This window comes from Peromyscus leucopus, chromosome 5 (genome assembly GCF_004664715.2).
Source record: "Peromyscus leucopus breed LL Stock chromosome 5, UCI_PerLeu_2.1, whole genome shotgun sequence".
Classification (NCBI taxonomy): Eukaryota; Metazoa; Chordata; class Mammalia; order Rodentia; family Cricetidae; genus Peromyscus; species Peromyscus leucopus.
Window position 1 is genome coordinate 82,177,784 of NC_051067.1, and position 18,487 is coordinate 82,196,270.

At 47.0% G+C, this 18,487-nt stretch overlaps 1 protein-coding gene across 8 annotated transcripts in view; it reads left to right on the forward strand.

The window, feature by feature from the left end:
- The window catches only part of Chd9 (chromodomain helicase DNA binding protein 9), a 229,473-nt gene that overhangs the window by 37,602 nt on the left and 173,384 nt on the right, over positions 1 to 18,487 (forward strand). For 2 of the 8 annotated variants that reach the window (XM_028871523.2, XM_028871526.2), the window contains exon 1: positions 6,889 to 7,087. The exons of the other annotated variants lie outside the window; for them this stretch is intronic. The gene's annotated coding sequence lies outside the window, so the exon portion shown is untranslated. Of the gene's footprint in view, positions 1 to 6,888; positions 7,088 to 18,487 lie in introns of those variants that run through there. 8 annotated transcript variants of the gene reach the window in all.

The window sequence follows — 18,487 nt, forward strand, 5'->3', positions numbered from 1 at the left end:
CATGGTGACTCACAACCATTTATAATGAGATCTGGTGCCATCTTCTGTCTTGCAGGCATACAAGCAGGCGGAACACTGTGTACATGATAAATAAATAAATCTTAAAAAAAAAAAAAAAAAAAAAAAAAAAAAGGACAAAGACAAAGGCATGGCAGTGAGCCAAATACACCTTAACTCCCACTAAACTAGCATGGAGACGGGAGCATATTGTGAGAGCAGAATCAGTTTCTTGATTGAGCCTGAAAGAAGGATGGAGCTGAGAAGATCATTCCAGAGGCTTCCCATGCTCTCCAATCAGGAGAAGCCATTCCATTGGCATACACGTGGGGTTAAGATGGAAAGTGTGTTTGGGGAAAACCCCTCATTGTATGAGCCAGAGGCAATGAACACAAGTGACTGTAGTCTGTTATTAATCTTTCTGCCCATCAGTTCATTAAGATGGGGACAGGAATAGCCTCTCCCTGTCAGGGAAGGTGGTAGGGGTACGAGCATGATCCTGTGTCTGGAATCCAGGAGGCAGGGAAGGCAGGCAAGGCTCAGAAAAGGGCTGACTGTTCCTGTGTCCAGATCAGTTCATAGCAGGTGGCCTTGCTCTTCTCCAGGCATGAAGCCCAGGGCTCCAGAGTGCTGCTGTGCTTGTGTGTTGCCCTTCCCTCCAGCTGTAAAAATTCGGGAGAATGTGGGTGTAGAGCGGCTTTCTGGCTTCTTGGCTGCTTCCCAGTCTGTGTTCTCCCACTTGGGGGGCAAGGGGAATGGCTGACATCCTTCTCATGGTGGTGAGTGCCACCCCATCCCAACCCCCATGCCCCGTTCCTGCAGAGCCTGGCTCAAAGTTCAAAGCTGAGATGGTTCTGTTGAGTAATTCAGGGACACTGCCTGCCTGCCTGCCGCATAAGGGGTAAGTCGCACTCCCACACAGGCATTTGCCGAGCATCTGTTGCCCTGTGTTTTGTGGTGTACAGCCTGGGAACAGGCTTAGCCACCCCAGCCGACCGCAGTGGGGCCGCGCTTCCTTCCTTTCTCTGCTGCCCCTGGGCTCTGGGTCTCACACACAGCTCTGTGCTGGGCAGGTTTCAGATCCACTCCTAGGCCACTTGGCGTTGACTGCATCTGGATTCACACCAACCCCTTCCTCCTGGGGGTTCAGAGTGTTCTTGGAAGGAAGCCTGGGAAGGGAAAGGCCTTCCCCAGCGTTTTCTGGCCAGGGGTTGGCTGACAGCAGAGAGCAGAGCTGCCAGGAGCCCTGGAGTCAGACAGGGCCGAGTTCAAATCCCTGGGTGACCTTGGACAAGCTGCTTCCCTCCACTTCAGTTTCCTCATCTCTGAAAAATGTGACAGTAACAAGACCCGCCTCCTGGGACAGTCATGGGAATTTGACGAGATACTAACCGGCCCGTACTGCCCTGCATCTGGCCAGTAGGAAGTGCTGGAGAACTGGTACTCTTGTTCTTCAGGGAGCAACTCCTGCCTTCCAGGGGTGTGGTCACAGGAAAGAGAGTGACCAGGACCTCCTCTGTCCCTCACCCTTCCCAGACCCACCATCGTGATCCTTTTCTTTCTTCCTTTCTTTCTTTCTTCCTTCCTCCTTCCTTCCTTCCTTCCTTCCTTCCTTCCTTCCTTCCTTCCTTCCTCCCTCCCTCCCTCCCTCCCTCCCTCCTCTCCTCTCTCTCTCTTTCTTTCTTTCTTCTTTCTTCTCTCTCTCTCCTTCTCCCTTTTTCTCTCTCTCTTTTATTTTCTTTTTCATTTTATGTGCATTGGTGTTTTGCCTTCATATATATGTGTGTGAGGGTGTTGGATCCCCTGGAACTGGAGTTACAGACATGTAACTGCTGCCATGTGGGTGCTGGGAATTGAACCCTGGTCCTCTGGAAGAGCAGTATGTGCTCTCCACCGCTGAGCTCTCCAGCCCGCTACCATAGTGTTTCTAACCTGACCAAGATTCAGTCCTATACAAGGAGTCTTGCTTCTCTCCTCTTAGAGGTCCCTTGCCTAGTGTGCTGGTGCTTCGAGGGTGCCAAATGCTTGGAGCAAGTAAGCAGAGGGTGAAGGATCAGAGGAGTCTGGCTGGCAGTGTGTTCCAGGACGGTTTCCTGAGCTCTAGGTGGTTATTTCTGCCTCTCCACCCTCCCTCCCTCCGGTCCTCCCTTCCCTCACTTGATCTCTTCTTCCCTCCCTTATTTCCTTTTCACCGTCTTTTCCCAGACCTCTTTCTCTCTCACTTTGCTAAATGGAGATTGCATCCTTCTTTCCTTTTCTTGTAACAGCCAAGCTGCTAGACCATCCCTTGAGAGCTCTTCACCCAGCTCGGAGAGCAGCGATTCCTCTTTCAAATTGAGTCTGTCCCCTGGCTCATTCATTAAAATGCATAGGGCATGTGAGGAAACTGCACAATGATTCTCTGCTGAGGAAGGCTGGGAGGCAGGCGGAGCTGCCAACTGCCACGGCAAACACTTGCCCCCAGCTGCGAATCAGGCTCATTGGCTGTCATGCCCTGGGAAGGTTGGGGGGCTGCCGTTCATCTCCAGTAAACCAGCCAAGCTGCGGAGAGCTGCAGCCGGGCTCAGGCTGTAGTCTTGGATGCTGTGTTGCTGAAGAGAGTCCAGCCCATGACCTTTTCTCAGCCTTCCTCCACCCCCACTTCACATAGTTTTTCATTCATTCATTCATTCATTCATTCATTCCAGAAGGGGTCTTGTTTTCCAGCACAAGCTCATCTTGAACTTAGGTTCCTGCTGTCTCATCTCTTGGATGCTGGGATGACATGTGTGCATCTTTATTTATACATTTTAAAAATGTTTACCTTTTTCAATTATGTGCATTCGTGTGTCTGTGTAGGGGTATGTGCGTGAGTGCAGGTGCCTGTGGAGGCCAGTTTGATTTTCTGGAGCTGAAGTCACCGGTGATTATGAGCCACACAGTGTGGTTGCTGGGAACAAATGGTGATCTGGAGCATCAGTGGACATTTTTAACCACTGAACCATTTCTCCAGTCGCTTAAATATGTATTTCAGTGGTATAACTAATATACAATGCATTCTTTTTATTGTTGTTTTAGTACTGGTGAGAACATATTTTCCTTTTTCAAAATTTTATTTTCCGTGTATTCATGCCTGTATGTCTGTGCACCAAGTTCATGCGGTGCCCAAGGAAGCCAGAAGAAATTGTTGGATCCCCTGGAACTGGAGTTACAGAAAGGTATTAGCTGCTGTGTAGGTTCTGGGAACTGAACCCAGGTTTTCTGCAAGAGCAATCAGTATGCTTAACCCCTGAACCATCTCTCCAGCCTGAAAGAGCATGTTCTTATCACAAAAATTAGGCTGGTAAGGTGGCTCATTGGGTAAAGGTGCTTGCTGTCAAGGCTTGAAGCCTGATTTTGATTACCAGAACCCACATAATGGAAGAAAACCAATTCCCACAAGCTGTCCTCCGACCTCCACACAGATGCACCCCTCCATATATATACATATATACATATATATGTGTATGTATGTATACGCACAGTTCTCAGCAAGACTATCAGTATTCATCTTGTATATCACCTCAGCTCCCTTCTGCAGTGTCTGTGTCTGCCAGGTGTATCCCACACCTACCCAACCAGGCATCCCCCCCACCTCCACTCCCCCCACCATACTATGAATCTCATTATTTGAAAAAAGCCAAGAAGAAAAAAAAAAGAAAAAAGAAAAAAAAGGCCTACTGGCTAATTCTTAGGAAGCAAAGAGGCCATTCAGATTACTTCCCGCATACAGATTGAAATTAGTTTCCCAAGGCATGTGCCCTTTAATTCTGTTGTCTTAGTGTGAAGAGGATAGCAATCCATTGTGCTTCTTGTGGCTGTCTTGGGCACCAGGCCCACATGTGTTCTACTTTTAGGTTCTGGAACTGTGATTTGCCAATTCACAAAACTTGGGTAATAATTTCTTTACTTGGCTGTGTGACCTTGGGAAAATTATTGACATCTCTGAATTGCAGAATGGGACTAATAACTATAGAATCTCCTTCACTGAGTTGTCAAATTTAATTGGGATTATCCATATAGGGTCTAATCACAGCCCTTGGCAAGATGCAGTTAATGTTAGCATCATCATCATCATCATCATCATCACCATCATCATTCTTTTTATTTATTTATTTTCAGTTTTTCGAGACAGGGTTTTTCTGTGTAACAGTCCTGGCTGTCTTGGAACTCACTCGGTAGTCCAGGCTGGCCTTGAACTCACTGAGATCTGCCTGCCTCTGCCTCACAAGTGCTGCCGTCAGCGTTCTTACCTATTTATTGGGCACCTACTATGTTCTAGGCACTGTCCTTGGTCCTGAGGGTAAAGGAAAGGAGTCAGATACGGACTTCAAAAGGCTTCTGCTCTAAGCATTTTGTTTGTTTGTTTGTTTCCTCTTGTATCACATGGTCCTCATTAATGCTTTTTACTTAAGAAAGGGCAATATGGTTGTGGCTGTTATTATAAATAGAAAGCAGAGGTTTACACGGTTAAGCCAGTGGAAACATCGAGACGCTGACCAGGAGTCTTCCTGGCTCCAGCACTCTCAAGACAGGCACCGAGGATTGTTTTGGGGTACAGAGGAGTACAAAAGCAGCTCCCAGAGCCATGAGAGCCAGAGCCCAGCAGACCCCAAAGATTGTCCTTTGTCGGCCTATCAGAGTCCCAGCCCGTGAAGCATGTACGTCAGCAAGAACTGACAATGTGTTTCCTGTGGCTGGTGCTAAATGTGTGGGTCTGGAGAACCTTTTCCTGTGAGGATAGAGAACCAGGGGTGTCATGAGAGCAGGCAGCTGGCTCCCTGAGAACTCTGCCCCCTGGGCTGACCAGAGCGAGAGAGAAGACTAGGGCCACAGGCTCTGCAGTCTCTGCTGCATGATCTTCACAGCTCCAGCTGGAAGCCGCTCCACTGCCCACACCAGCATCCTCCTGGCAGTGCCCTGGCAGGACAGACCAGTGCTAGCTCAGAGTATCACTTAGAGGAAGTGAAAGTCCTGCCCAGGGGAAGTGGCAGGGGCAAGTCTGGCAAAGGCCAGGGTCAGCATTCACATTTAATCCCAGCACTGGGGAGGCAGACACAGGTGGATCTCTGAGTTTGAGGCCAGCCTGGTCTACAGAGTGAGTTCTAGGACAGCCAGGGCTACACAGAGAAACCCTGTCTTGAAAAACCAAAGGGGGCGGGGGAGAAAAGAAAGAAACAGAGAAGGGAGAGAGAGAAGAGAAGAGAAGAGAAGAGAAGAGAAGAGAAGAGAAGAGAAGAGAAGAGAAGAGCAGAGCAGAGCAGAGAAGAGCAGAGCAGTGTCCTGAGCATGATTAGGCTAAGGGTTTTCTGACCCCATTTCAGTAAAACTCACTCTACCCCTGACACCAGGTGACGGTTCTAAGCTTCACAGCATCATGTCGCCGCCGCCGATAAAGGACGTGTAGATGGAGTTAGAGGTGGGTGCTGGGAATTGAATTCAAGTTCTCTGCAAGAGCAGCAATCACTCTGAACTGCTGAGCCATCTCTCCAGCACCAGTAAATTCTTTAATGAAGTATTTTCTGTCCATAACCATAGAAAGGGGCAAATGCCTTTGGCTCTTTTTACATTTTTCACTTACCAAATAGGACTTAAATGTACTCACAATTTTGCTTATAAACAAAGCTTAAAGGATTTTTAAAATTTCAAATATAACTCATCTAGTCATAATTAGTTATGATTTCTCAATGGTCATCAGGCAGACTTGAATGCTCACTGTGAGACAGACCCAATCTACAGGTTGTTCTCAAATGTCAAGAAGTGTTCACAAATTCCTTATTAAAAAAAAAATTCTCGCCAGGCACACGCCTTTAATCTCAGCACTTGCATTCGGGAGGCAGAGCCAGGCAGATCTCTGTGAGTTCAAGGCCAACCCGGTCTACAGAATGAGATTCAGGACAGACACAAAACTACACAGAGAAACCCTGTCTCGAAAAACCAAACCAAAACAAAAATCTCATACCCTGTTACTATTTTTCTGTTACTAACCACACTTTATACCTCTAGTGTACTATCTAAGTCACTTACTATTGTATCTTTTACTGACATGCATAACTCTGTCTATACCGTGTTGACTTAGCACTCATGTATTCGTGATACCTGGCACATAGCCCACCCCAAAAATGTTACTGGGATGACTGACATGCAAGAATGAGTGAATGAATGACGAATGAATGAGTGAATGAGTAAATAGGAAACAGAGTAGTTCATGAAGACTGACTTTAGTCAGAATAGATTTTGTGCTTTTTTTTTTTTTTAAAGATTTTTGTAGCCAGCTAGTTTTTCATATGTCAAACATCTGTCTACATTGGTAAAGAAGCTGAGAAGTCTGAGATTTTGTGTTTCTTGTGCCTAAAAGATAAAACCTCCATAACCTGGACACCCAGAGCGATGTCTCACCGTCTTTTTCTTTATCTCTTATAAAGCAACAATGAGCAGCCTGCCTCATCAAGTATAGCCTCTGGTAAAGAAGCAGAATGCCTTTGTATTTATTCTAAACAAAACAACAGAAAACTCCCAGCAGCTTGCGCGTAGCTGGCCATATCAGCCTTGGGTGTCCCGACCCAAGGTACCCCATTGCATACGCAAAACATCTGATATTTGTGTTAACAGGTAGGTCCTTAACCCCTGGCAGTTATGCTTATGACCAAAATGGGAGGCGGTGCACTAGATAGATGCAGAAATCAGGAACTTCCCTCCCAGGGAAGGATGATCTGTGGCTCGCTCAGTTCTCAGAGCTGGGCCAAACAAGTAATTATAGCTTCCCTCTGTGGTGAGCAGGGCAGAAGGCTGATTTAATAAAGGAAGCTTGCTGTCTGTCTCCAGCCTGGCTGTGACTCATGGAACCCGGGAGTCCCGGCAGCACTCTCCGAAGAGGGTGGTGAGCGGCTGGGGGAGGGAGGTGAGGGTGGCTAGCTCAGCTAGCCAGAACCCCAAGAATGAGGAAACTCCCTGCTTGGCGGGTAGGAACCAGCAGCTGGAGCCAGAGGAAGTGAGTCTGGGACAGAGCGAGCAGCTGCTGCCTCTCCCCGGAAAGAAGCCTCCTGCCATGTGGACACCTACAATAAAATGGGTTAGTGATTTTCATATTCAAAATCGGACAGAGGGGAGCATAATCAGAATTGCCTCTGATAGGGGTGGCTGCTTCTGTGTGATATGCCGGTGGCCTTGGTTTCTCTGGAGGTCTGGGTGGATGGAGTCTGGATTGATCCAGGATGTTAATTTGGTTTCTCACTTTGGCAGGGAGGTGGCTAATGAGGTGTTCACAGCCGCAGAGACAGTGGGAGGCGGGTGGTTTTAGCTGCTCGTGGGATGACAGCTGCTCTGAAGAGGATTTGGATGCCACCTCAGACAGGTCACCACAGGTCATCTTATCCTCCCTTTGGTCTCCGGCAGCGTCTTCCTCCTCTGCTGATAATCAGCCAGACAGGCAACTTGACCTCCTCTTTCTCCTGCAGGCCCCGCCAGCAGGGAGATTCCAGAGCCGCCCCTCCTTCCCCATCCTTCCCGCTGAGTCACCACACCTCCGGGTCAGGTGATCCTCCCCTGGGCCCTTCCGAGAGCACCTTGACCTATATTCCGAACTCGGTGACAGTAGATTGTAATTGTCCCGAGACCAGCCCGCCAGGCAATGGGCATGGTGCCCTGGCAGCCGGGGCTGCAGACAGGCGCCCCGGGCAGCGGGAGGGGCGCTCCTTCCCCGGGAGCCAGCAGCGAGAGGCCTGGAAATGGAAAGTTAAGAGGCTGCGTGCGGGCGGGTGGCCCAGGAGGGTGGTGGCGAGCTGAGTCAGCTGGGAAAGCTGACAGCCAGCCACGGGGAGCCGCATGCGGGCTTCCTCCCTCCCCTCCGTCTCTGGGTGCTTCCAGCTCAAGGGCAGGCCCTGCTGTGAGGAGGTAAAGTGGTGCGGGACAGATGCCATTGTGACTGGTGACATTACCACCCACCCAAAGGGGAGAAGTGAGGATTGTTGCAGAGAATGGGGTCAACCTTGATGACTCATCCGGTCAATCGGCTCAGGAAAACTACCCCTCCACCCCACAGAGAGACTAGTTCCCATCCCCACTTTACCCACAGAATGGCCTGTACTTATCTTGTGTATGGGTTCTTTGTGCAGTCCTGTGCAGTCTTTGTGTCCTCTGAATGGGAGAGTGATGGGGGTGCTGTGGGAAAAGGGACTAAGAGAGAAGCGTTCAGAGTCAAACTTGAAGCCCTGTCCCTGGGCATAGTGCCTGAAAAAGGTGACCATCAGCCAAAGATCACAGTCCCTTTTGAATTGGAGAGAGCTCTGAATTCAGAGGCATTCTTTAAAACCAGCCTTTACAGCCAGCAGGACCGTGACCTTGCGGAGTTAGGTCCTTCTGGCTGTCCTTCATCAGTAGGGTGGGGATTTTAGTAGAACCCCTCCAAAGAGTCACAGTGTCCACATTAAATCAGCTAATTCCTGTAAGGTTTATTCATTATGTATAATGATACCTTCCAGAGCCAACACTTGGTAGTGCAGGCCTGAAAACCCAGGTAACTGGAAGGCTGAGGCAGGGTGATCAGAAGTTCAAAGTCGGCCTGGGTAATTTAGTGAGACCCTGTTTCAAAAATAAAAAGTAAGTAAGCAAAATAAATAAATAAATAAATAAATAAATAAATAAATAAAATGAAGAAGAGCTGGAGAGATGGTTCAGAGGGTAGGCACTGGCTGCTCTTCCAGGGGACCTGGATTCAATTCCCAGTACCCGAATGGTGGCTCACAACTGTCTGTGACTCCAGTTCCAAAGGGCCTTCTTCAGGCCTCCAGGCACATGCATGATACAGAGACATACATGTAGGCAAAACATCCATACACATAAAAACAAAAATAGATAAACAAGTAATAAAAAACAAGAGCTGAGCTCCAGGTTTGGTGGTTTATACCTGTAATCCCAGTACCTGGGAGTTAGAGTGTGTAGAGGGGTGATCAGAAGTTCATAGCATTCCTCAGCTGCATAGAGAATCCGAGGCCAGCCTGGGCTTCATGAAACAGTCTCAAAAAGAGGACAAGAGAAACTGTGTCACCTCTGACTATAGGGTCATCTACCATATCAAGCAGATAGCCTCACAAGTTAGTCATACATTGTTTTATTACCTTATATAAAAAATGCTGCATGTTAATCACAGTTTAGGTAAAAATCTTCAGATAAAGCACAATTTATTATTTTGTTTTTGTTTATTTCCCCCTCAAAGCCAGGGTCTCATGCTAGGCAAGCTCTACCAAGTCATGCCCTCAGCCCAAGCACAGTTTTCATTTATTTTGAGACAAGGTTTCATGTCACTGAGACTGAGCTTGAACTCACAGTGAGGATGACCGTGCACATCTGTTCTTCCTACCTCCACTTCTTCATTGCTGGGATTACAGGCGTGCACCACAATATCTGGTTTATGCTATGTTTGGGATCAGCCCCAGGGCTTCCTGCGCGCTAGGCTAGCTCTCTTACCGACTAAGCTATATCCCCAGCCCAAACTCTTTGTTAATATATTCATTTTTCTTTTAATGTGTGAATGTTTTGCCTGTATGCATGTATATATGTATGTGCACCATGTGCATGCTTGGTGCCTGGGGAGGTCAGAAAGAGGCATCAGATCCCATGGAACTGGAGTTACAGATGGTTGTGAACCACCATGTAGATCCTGCAACTTGAACCCTGGTCTTATGTAATAGCAACAAGTACTCTTTAACAACTAAGGCATCTCTCCAGCCCCCAGGTCTTAAGTATGGATGTGAATTTAGGAAGTTAATGCCTCAAATGTAAATGGATGCTAGATGGTAGGGCAGGAACTGGTTATCTGGATTGAAAGGATGATGAAGGAAAGAAATTAGACAGCTGTCTTAGTTAGGGTTTCTGTTGCTGGGAAGAGACACACCTTGACCGTAGCAACTCTTAAAAAGGAAAACATTTAATTGAGGTGGCTGGCTTACAGTCCAGAAGGTTCAGTCCATTATCATCATGGTGGGGAGCATGGCAGTGTGCAGGCAGACATGGTGCTGGAGAAGTAAAGTAGCTCAGAGTCCTACATCTTGCAGGCAACAGGAAGTTGACTGAGACATTGGGCGGTATCCTGAGCATAGCAAACCTCAAAGCCCATCCCCACAGTGACACACGTCTTCTAACAAGGCCATACCCACCCCAACAAAGCCATGCCCTAATAGTGCCACTCCCTGTGAGATTATGGAGGCCAATGACATTCAAACAACCACAACAACCATAGATTTATCAGGACACTATACCTGAAGTTCAGGGCCCTTCAGTTACATGCCTTCTTTCTAAAGTCACAGACTTTTTTTATTTTAAAAAAATTACTGGGCTGGTGAGATGGCTCACTGAGTGTCTTAAAGGGTCAGGATTCCATTGCTCTGATACCAAAAGCAGTTTGGAGATGAAAGGGTTTATTTCATCTCATACTTCCACATCACAGTCCGTCACAGAAGGCAGTCAGGACAGGAGCCCAAGGCAGGAACCTTGAGGCAGGAGCTGAAGCAGAGGCCCTGGAAAAGTGTTGCTGAGCGGTTTGCAGCTGCTTTTTTATAGCATCCAGACCCTGGGAACGGGCCCTCCCACATCAATTAAGAAAATGCCCCATAGGCTTGTCCACAGGCCAATCTGTCAGGGACATTCCTTCTTCTTGAATGACGGTCGCCCGTGTCAAGTTGACATAAAAACGAGCCAGCACAGTGGGTATAGTGGCTTGCTGCCAACGCTGATGACCTGAGTTTGATTCCTGGGACCCAGGTGGTGGGAGGAGACAATTGACTCCCCGAAGTAGTCCTCTGGCCCCTACCCCCACCACATACACAAAATAAATAGCCGATAAATGCAATTTTAAAATTAAATGAGAAATTTCAGGGGAATGTAGGTAAGTAACTGTTCTATTACTGAACCACCCTAAATTTGTATGTTCTTGAATATAGAATCTTGCCCATATAATCCTGGCTGCTGGTACTCACCATGAAACCCAGTTGCCTCAGCCTCCCAGGTCCTGGGATTTAGGTATGGGACACTCCACTCAGCTTTGAGCCCTGCTTGTTACACAATTCTTTATATTCTAAAGAATCTATTCTAAAGCCAATCCCCAGGTTAGTCTATACTTCACACCCCACCAAGACACCCTGGCCTTGTTTAAGATTTATAAGCAGTAATGCACATGCTAGTGGCTTAGGAGACATGACATTTTCTTATTAACTCCATCCTGCCTTCCAGATGTGACATTTGCTGAGCGATCCATGTGTAGGCCAGGCAAGGACATCATAAAGAATGAAAACTTGGAGATGGTGGGGTTCGAGAGAGAATATAAGGAATTACTGGGCTAATGTCAGTGTACTTTTAGCATGTACTCTGATACTACAGGGCTCTGAAGTTTTCAGAAGGTCTAGATCTGGCTGATGCTGGTTACAGAATCATGGAGAAGCTCTGGTCTCTAATCTGAAGCTGTCACTCACCCTGACTGGTCTTCATTGATACTGGGCATAGTTTTGGCCTTTCGTGTCGCCTTTTACATCCGTTTTGTCCAGCCTCCCACATGATGTAAATGCAGCACGCCAGTAGCTGCCTTCCTAGTCCTTCATTTAATTTACTTAGGACTTAGTTTGTCTGCATTTAGGATAAATGGTATATGATTTTAGGCCTGTTTCTTAAGTTTGATGAAGGAAGGGACCAAATCCACTCTGTTTACCAGGGGGTTCTCATTTTGACTCCCCCATCTCAGATGATAACAATTGCTGTAGTTTACACTATTATTATATTTTTGTTTCATCTTTAGAAAGGATCTCTCTGTGTTACCCTGGCTGTCCTGGAATTCCATAGTTAGAACAGGCTGCCATGAAACTCCTAGAGATCCTCCTGCCTCTGACTCCTGAGTTTGGGGATTAAAGGCCTGTGTTACCCACCACACTTGGCCTTTTTATTTTATTTATTTTTAATTATTATTTATTATTTATTTTTTATTTTGATGTTTGAAGACAGAGATTTTCTGTAGCCCTGGCTGCCCTAGAGCTTGCTCTGTAGACCAGGCTAGCCTCAAACTCACAGAGATCCGCTTGCCTTTGCCTCCCCGGTGCTAAGATTAAATGTGAGTGCCATCACACCTGGCTTAAGACAGTTTCTCTTGTTTGAAACCCCACCTCACTGCGGAAGCCTACCTTGGTCATGTCCCTTTGATGGTCTCAGCTTCCTGAGAATTGAGATTACCTGTGTGCATGACCACATGTGACAGTAAAGCAGTTCCATTGAAAACTGGGCAGTGGTACATGCCTGCAGTGCTAGGATTTGGAAACCAAGGCTGGAGGCTCGCAAGCCTGATGCCAGCCTGGGCTGCAGGGAGAGGAGCTCCAGTGTCCTACGGGATAAGGATGTACCTTGGGGAAGTGCTTGGCCAGCGTGAGCAACCCAGCATGAAAAGAAGGCGAAGAAGAGCAGACAGGACAGGGAGTGTGGTGAGTGAGCTCATCAGTGAAGTGTCCCTCGTGGAAAGCAAGATGACTCAAAGCTCAGGGAAGGGGAATGCCTGCTTGTGAGTTCGCTCTGTGCACAACACTTTGTGTGGCTGTCCTTACTTCATTCTAAAAGCATCTTGTAGCTAGCGTTAACCTCATTGTTTTCTAGTCAGACAACCGAGGCTCAGAGAAGCTAGAGCACCTGCTCAGTTACCCAGCAGATGAGGAGACGGGACTAGAGAGTTCTCATCTGTTTGATCCTAAGGACGGTATGTGCACTTCTGATCACAAATGGTTATCAAAAGATATTTTTGCACAGGGTATAGTGGCTTATGGTTATAATCATAGCACCAGGAGGCTAACATGGGAGGATTATTGTAAGTCTGAATGAAGCCCATGCTCACCTATGTGGTGAGCCCTTGTCTTCCAAAAATAACAATAAGCTGGGTGGTGGCATTGCATGTCTTTAACCCAGCACTCGGGAAGCAGAGGCAGGCATATCTCTGTGAGTTAGAGGCCAGCCTGGTCTACAGAGTGAGGTCCAAGATGTCCAGGGCTACACAGAGAAACCCTGTCTCTAAAAACCAAAATGAACGAACAACCAACCAACCAACCAAATAAATAAAGGGAGCTGGGGAGATGGTTCAGTTGGCAAAGTTCTTGACCTCAGCTTGTAACACCAGCACAATGTAAAAGCCTGGTGTAGTATCACATGCCTGTAATCCCAGAGCTGGGTAAGCAGAGAGTTAGGAGGGTTGGTGGAGCTGGCTGGTCTGCCAGTCCAGCTGAGTTAGCAGGCTCCAGGTTCAGGGAGAGGCCAAGTTTCAGAATATACAGTGGAAGGCAATCGGAGAGAACACAGGATACTGACCCGTGGCCTTCACACTCGTCCATACAGAAACCAAAAACAACAACAAAAACAAAACAAAGGTGTTTTTTTTTTTTCCTTGAGCGCCTCCTCCCTGATGGTAAAATCAGACCTTGCGCTGCCAGCATGACAAGCCTGTTTCATGATGGTAGCTAAGAAAGCTGTGGTGTCTGTCAATGGCTCTTGGACCGAAGTAAGCACACCTCTGAATCGGCCGTCCCCTTCTGTATGCCAGAGCTCTAGACCGCCAGGAGAGGAAAGGCGCCTTGAAAGTTCGTTCTTATTGACTTGTTCTGTTTATGAGATGGTCTGGTTGACCTGGAATCTGTGTTCCTCTTGCCTCTGCCTCCTGAGGGCTGGGATGACGGGAGTGAGCCTGGCTAAACTCTAGGAATTCTCCTCATCTCCTGAATTAAGAAGAACTTCATCTTTTTGTTTTGTTTTAATACTGGGAGAGGAACTCAGGGCCGTGTGCATGTCAGACAAGCTCCCCACTGCTGAGCTACGTGTCCCCAGATGTGTTGTTGTTGTTTTGTTTTTTCTTTTCTCTCTCTCTCTCTCTCTCTCTCTCTCTCTCTCTCTCTCTCTCTCTCTCTCTCTCTCTCTTACACACACACACACACACACACACACACCACACACACACACACACATGCACACACACACATGCACACGCACACTTTCGGAAGTTTTTTTTTTTCCTTGTAGCTTGTTCTCTCTTTTCTTTCCAATCACGTTCTCCAGCCTCACTGGCTCACCAATTCTAGGCAACCCACCTTTCTGTCTTCTCCAATCTGGATGTAAGAGTGCTGGGATTACTCAAGTGTGCCAGCAAATCACTTTTGGTTTTTGTTTGTTTCTCACTGGGTTCCAGGGACTGGACTCAAGTCTGTAAGGCTTGCATGGCAAGCATGTGTCTGCTCGGTCAAATTGCTGGTCCAGCCCTTGGAATTTTGAGACGGGCCCTAGGGATGTGTAGCCCAGGATTGTCTTGTCTCACCTTCTTGAGTGCAGGGGCTATCGGTGTGGGCACCACTGTGCCTGAGTTATTTAATGTTATTTTCTCTCTCTTTTTTTTTTTTTTCAGACGGTTCTCTGTGTAGCTTTCTTCTGAATCACTTTGCCATGGTTGAATACAAAGATCCTGCTTGCTGAGTGTATTAAGCGTGTCAAGACTATTTTCTTTAAAGAGTTGATTTTTCAAGCCAGGTGTGGTGGCCCAGCACTTTAATCCTCTGTAGATCTCTATGAGTTCAAAGCTAGCCTGGTCTACATAGTGAGTTCCAGGAGAGCCAGGGCTATGTAGAGAGACCCTTTCTCAAAAAACACATAAATAAATAAATAAACAAACAAACAAACAGCAATACAGTTAATTTTTCTTTATTTTGAATAGGAATTATATTTTCTTGCTTTAAAATTCAAAGGGATGACTGGGAGGCATCCCCTCAGCCCACCCCAATCATCTAGTGGTTCTTTCTACAAGCAGCCAATCATTTGTTTTGTTTTATTTTGTTTTACATTTTTAAAAATTAAATAACATGTTGACTTTAATAGCATCGGAGCAAGCAGATTCTGTGATCGACACTTACAAGTGAGTCAGGAAAGTCAAACTACACAGAGAAACCCTGTCTCGAAAAACAAAACAAAACAAAAAAAAAAATTCAAATAAAACACCATTCACCTTCATCATCTGTCCAACCCTTCCTATGCCCCTGTTTCACATTTGTGGCTTCTTCTTCTTTAGTTACGTGTGTGTGTGTGTGTGTGTGTGTGTGTGTGTTTGTGTGTGTGACGTATAAGCAAATAATGGGGTCTAGATAGATGGTTCAGTGGTTAAGAGCACCTGCTGTTCTTTCAGAGGACCTGGGTTCAGTTGCCAGCACCCACATGGCAGCTCACAATGATCTGTATCTCCAGTTCTAGGGGATCTGACCTTTCTCCTCACTTCCATGGATTCCTGCACACATGAGCCCATAAGTACAGCCAGGTACACACACACATATGCTTCAAATTAAAATAAATATTAAAAAAGAAAATACAGCTAGGTGTCATGGTGCATGCCTTTAATCCCAGCACTCGGGAGGCAGAGGCAAGCAGATCTCTATGTATCCTGATCTACATAGCTAGTTCTAGGACAACTAAGGCTACATACTGAGTTCCTGTGTGAAAAACAAGAAACGGAAGAAAGAAAAAAGAAGCTACAAACTTAAGTTTTTGGTGTGTGTGGTGTATGAATGTATGTGATGTGTGAGTGTGTGTGGTGCATGAGTGTGTGTGGTGCATGAGTATGTGTGATGTGTGAGTGGTGAGTGTGTGTGGTGTGTGCATGTGTGTGGTACATGAGTGTGTGTGGTGTATGAGTGTGTGTGGTGTGTGAATGTGTGTGGTACGTGAGTGTGTGTGGTGCATGAGTGTGTGTGGTGTATGAGTGGTGAGTGTGTGTGGTGTGTGAATGTGTGTGGTCCGTGAGTGTGTGTGGTGCATGAGTGTGTGTGCTGTGTGAATGTGTGTGGTGTGTGTGTGGTGTGTGGTGTGAGTGTGTGTGGGTGTGTGTGTGTGGTGTGAGTGTGTGTGGTGTGTGAGTGTGTGTGGTGTGTGAGTGTGTGTGTGTGTGGTGTGTGAGTGTGTGTGGGTGTGAATGTGTGTGGTGTGTGAATGTGTGTGGTGCATGAGTGTGTGTGGTGTGTGAGTGTGTGTGGTGTGTGAGTGTGTGTGGTGTGTGAGTGTGTGTGGTGTGTGAATGTGTGTGGTGTGTGAGTGTGTGTGGTGCGTGAATGTGTAGGGTTATACACTCTTATGGAAGACAAAGTAGGACACCAGGTGTGTCCTGCTCTATCACTCTATTCCCTTGAGGCAGTGTCTCTCACTGAACCAGGTTCTTTTTTTGGCTAGGCTGCTGACTGTTCAGTGAGCTCACAGGATGCAGCAGCCTCCATGTCTCAGCACTGGGGTTGCAGATGTGCATGCTCATACCCCGCTCTTTTATGTGGGAGCTGAGGACTCCAACTCAGGTCCTCAGGCTTGCACAGCAATCATTCTTTCCTCTGAGCCATTCCTCTAGAGCCGGAAACTGTGTATTCTTAATCTGTGCCTTATCCCTTTCTCTGTTAACCTGCAACTTGCTTTTCTTATTTGAAACCCATTCTGGTTCATTTTGTAGAGTGTTCTTGCTTTATTTAATGATTTGGTTGCATTCTGTTGTTTGAATATTCCATAGTTAGGTTAAACAGTCCCCTAACGTAGTATTGAGCATATTTCTCAGCCTTAGCTGATACTTACACTGTAATGAAGCCTTGTGTGAATGTGATTCTATAGGGTAGCTTGCAACTTTTTTGGTTGTGTTTTGCTTTGTTTTATTTAATTTTATTTGAGATAGAGTCTCTCTATGTAGTCCTGGCTGTCCCAGAACTCTACCGGACTGGCCTTGGACTCATAGAGATCTGTGTGCCTCTGCCTCGTGAGTGTTAGGATTAAAGGTGTGCAGCACCATGCCTTGCTACTTTGTGTGTATGTGCTTTTCGACCTCATAGTCCAGAGTGGCCTAGAACTTGCTATGTATCCCAAGCTGGCTTCAGCTCTCTCAGGTGCTAGGATTCTAGGCATGGTCTACCACAGCTGGTTTAGTTTGCAACTTATAAAAAAGACTAGCTTTGAGGGTCTGCTAGCAGCGGTGTCCCAAGGGACTGGAGGGCTTTCCTCAACCTCTAGCAGAAGGCGCCTAAGTTAGTTCAGTGAAAGAGGGCCTGTTGAGCCTGCACTAGGCCTGAGTTTGAACCCTAGCAACAACAAACTATGCAGAAAATTTCCTACGTGCAAGTATTTCAAAGCAAGGTCATTTCTTGTGTTCTAATGTCTTTTGATGTGTTAGGTCCTGGGTTTTAAGTTTCAGCCGGCAGTGTCTGTCTGTGGTCTCAGCGGTGATCAGGGCTGTTTGAATAGGGTGCTTTCATTAGGGGAAGTGCTCTCCCTGCTCCTTACTGTCAGCATGTCACACATTCATCCACACTGGCCTGAGGAGTCTTCAGTCGCCTGCATCTGACCTTCATGCTATGCTGGGTCAGGACACTAGAACTGGAGGTTCTAGCTTTATGAGATTTGTGTTTGGGAAATGAAGCAGAGTTCTCCAAGTGTGACTCTGAGAGAGCTCAAGCATAGTAAAAAGGCATAAACACCAACAGAATACCACAGTAAACAGCTGGTTCCCAAGGGATGGCTGGAGGCAGTGTTATAAAGTAGTTAGGAACATCCTCTGCAGCTTCTGTGAGTGTGGTCTCAGTTCCGAGACAGGATCTCACTAGACAGCCACCCCACATCCATGTTTGCTCAGAGGAAAGGAAGAAAGGACCACAGTCTGGGGAAAGATGTCCCTGATGAGGATATAAGCCTCAGTGTACATGTAGGGTGCCACCCTTCCCCCCACCCCTACCTCCAGTGCTAGAGCTTTAGTACTGCATTTTGGGAAGGAAGGAAGGAAACCATCACATTCAGCGTCCTAGACTAGCTTACATCTCTTCTAGACTCTTAAAGAGAAGGAAGAAGAGGCCCATTTTCAGGGCGCTGATCCCTGCCAAATTGCTTCTCTGTTCTGCTTCTGTATTATATATTTAGCCAGTAGGTTATTTTGAAGAAGCTAGCCACAGTTGTGGTGGAGGAGAAAGGCCAAGCCAAGAAGTCCTCAGCTGGAGCCTGGTATGGGTTCTATAAACTCTCTGCTCCTTTGGTTCTGATTCTTAAAGATATGAAAGGGGCGGTGTGCATTCCTAGCAAAGATACATGCAGGGCTGAACCTAGGGATACAGGCCTGTGAACCAAGCTGTTTGGAAGGCTGAGGCAAGAGCTGGAAGCCTGAGTGGGATAGAGCATGATTTGGCCAGCCTGGGCAATTTACTGAGATTCTGTAGGAAGAGGCAAGGTAGTGATGGTGCAGGCCTTTAATCCCAGTACCTGGGAGGCAGAGGCAGGTGGATCTCTATGAGTTCGAGGCCAGCCTAGTCTACAGAGCAAGTTCCAGGATAGTCAGAGCTGTTACACAGAGAAACCCTATCTCGAATCACACAAACAAAGAAGTAGGAAGAGGTCTGGGTAGGGCCATGAAACGGTCAGGGGGTGAAGGTGCTTGCCACCAAGCCTGACAACCTGAGTTCCA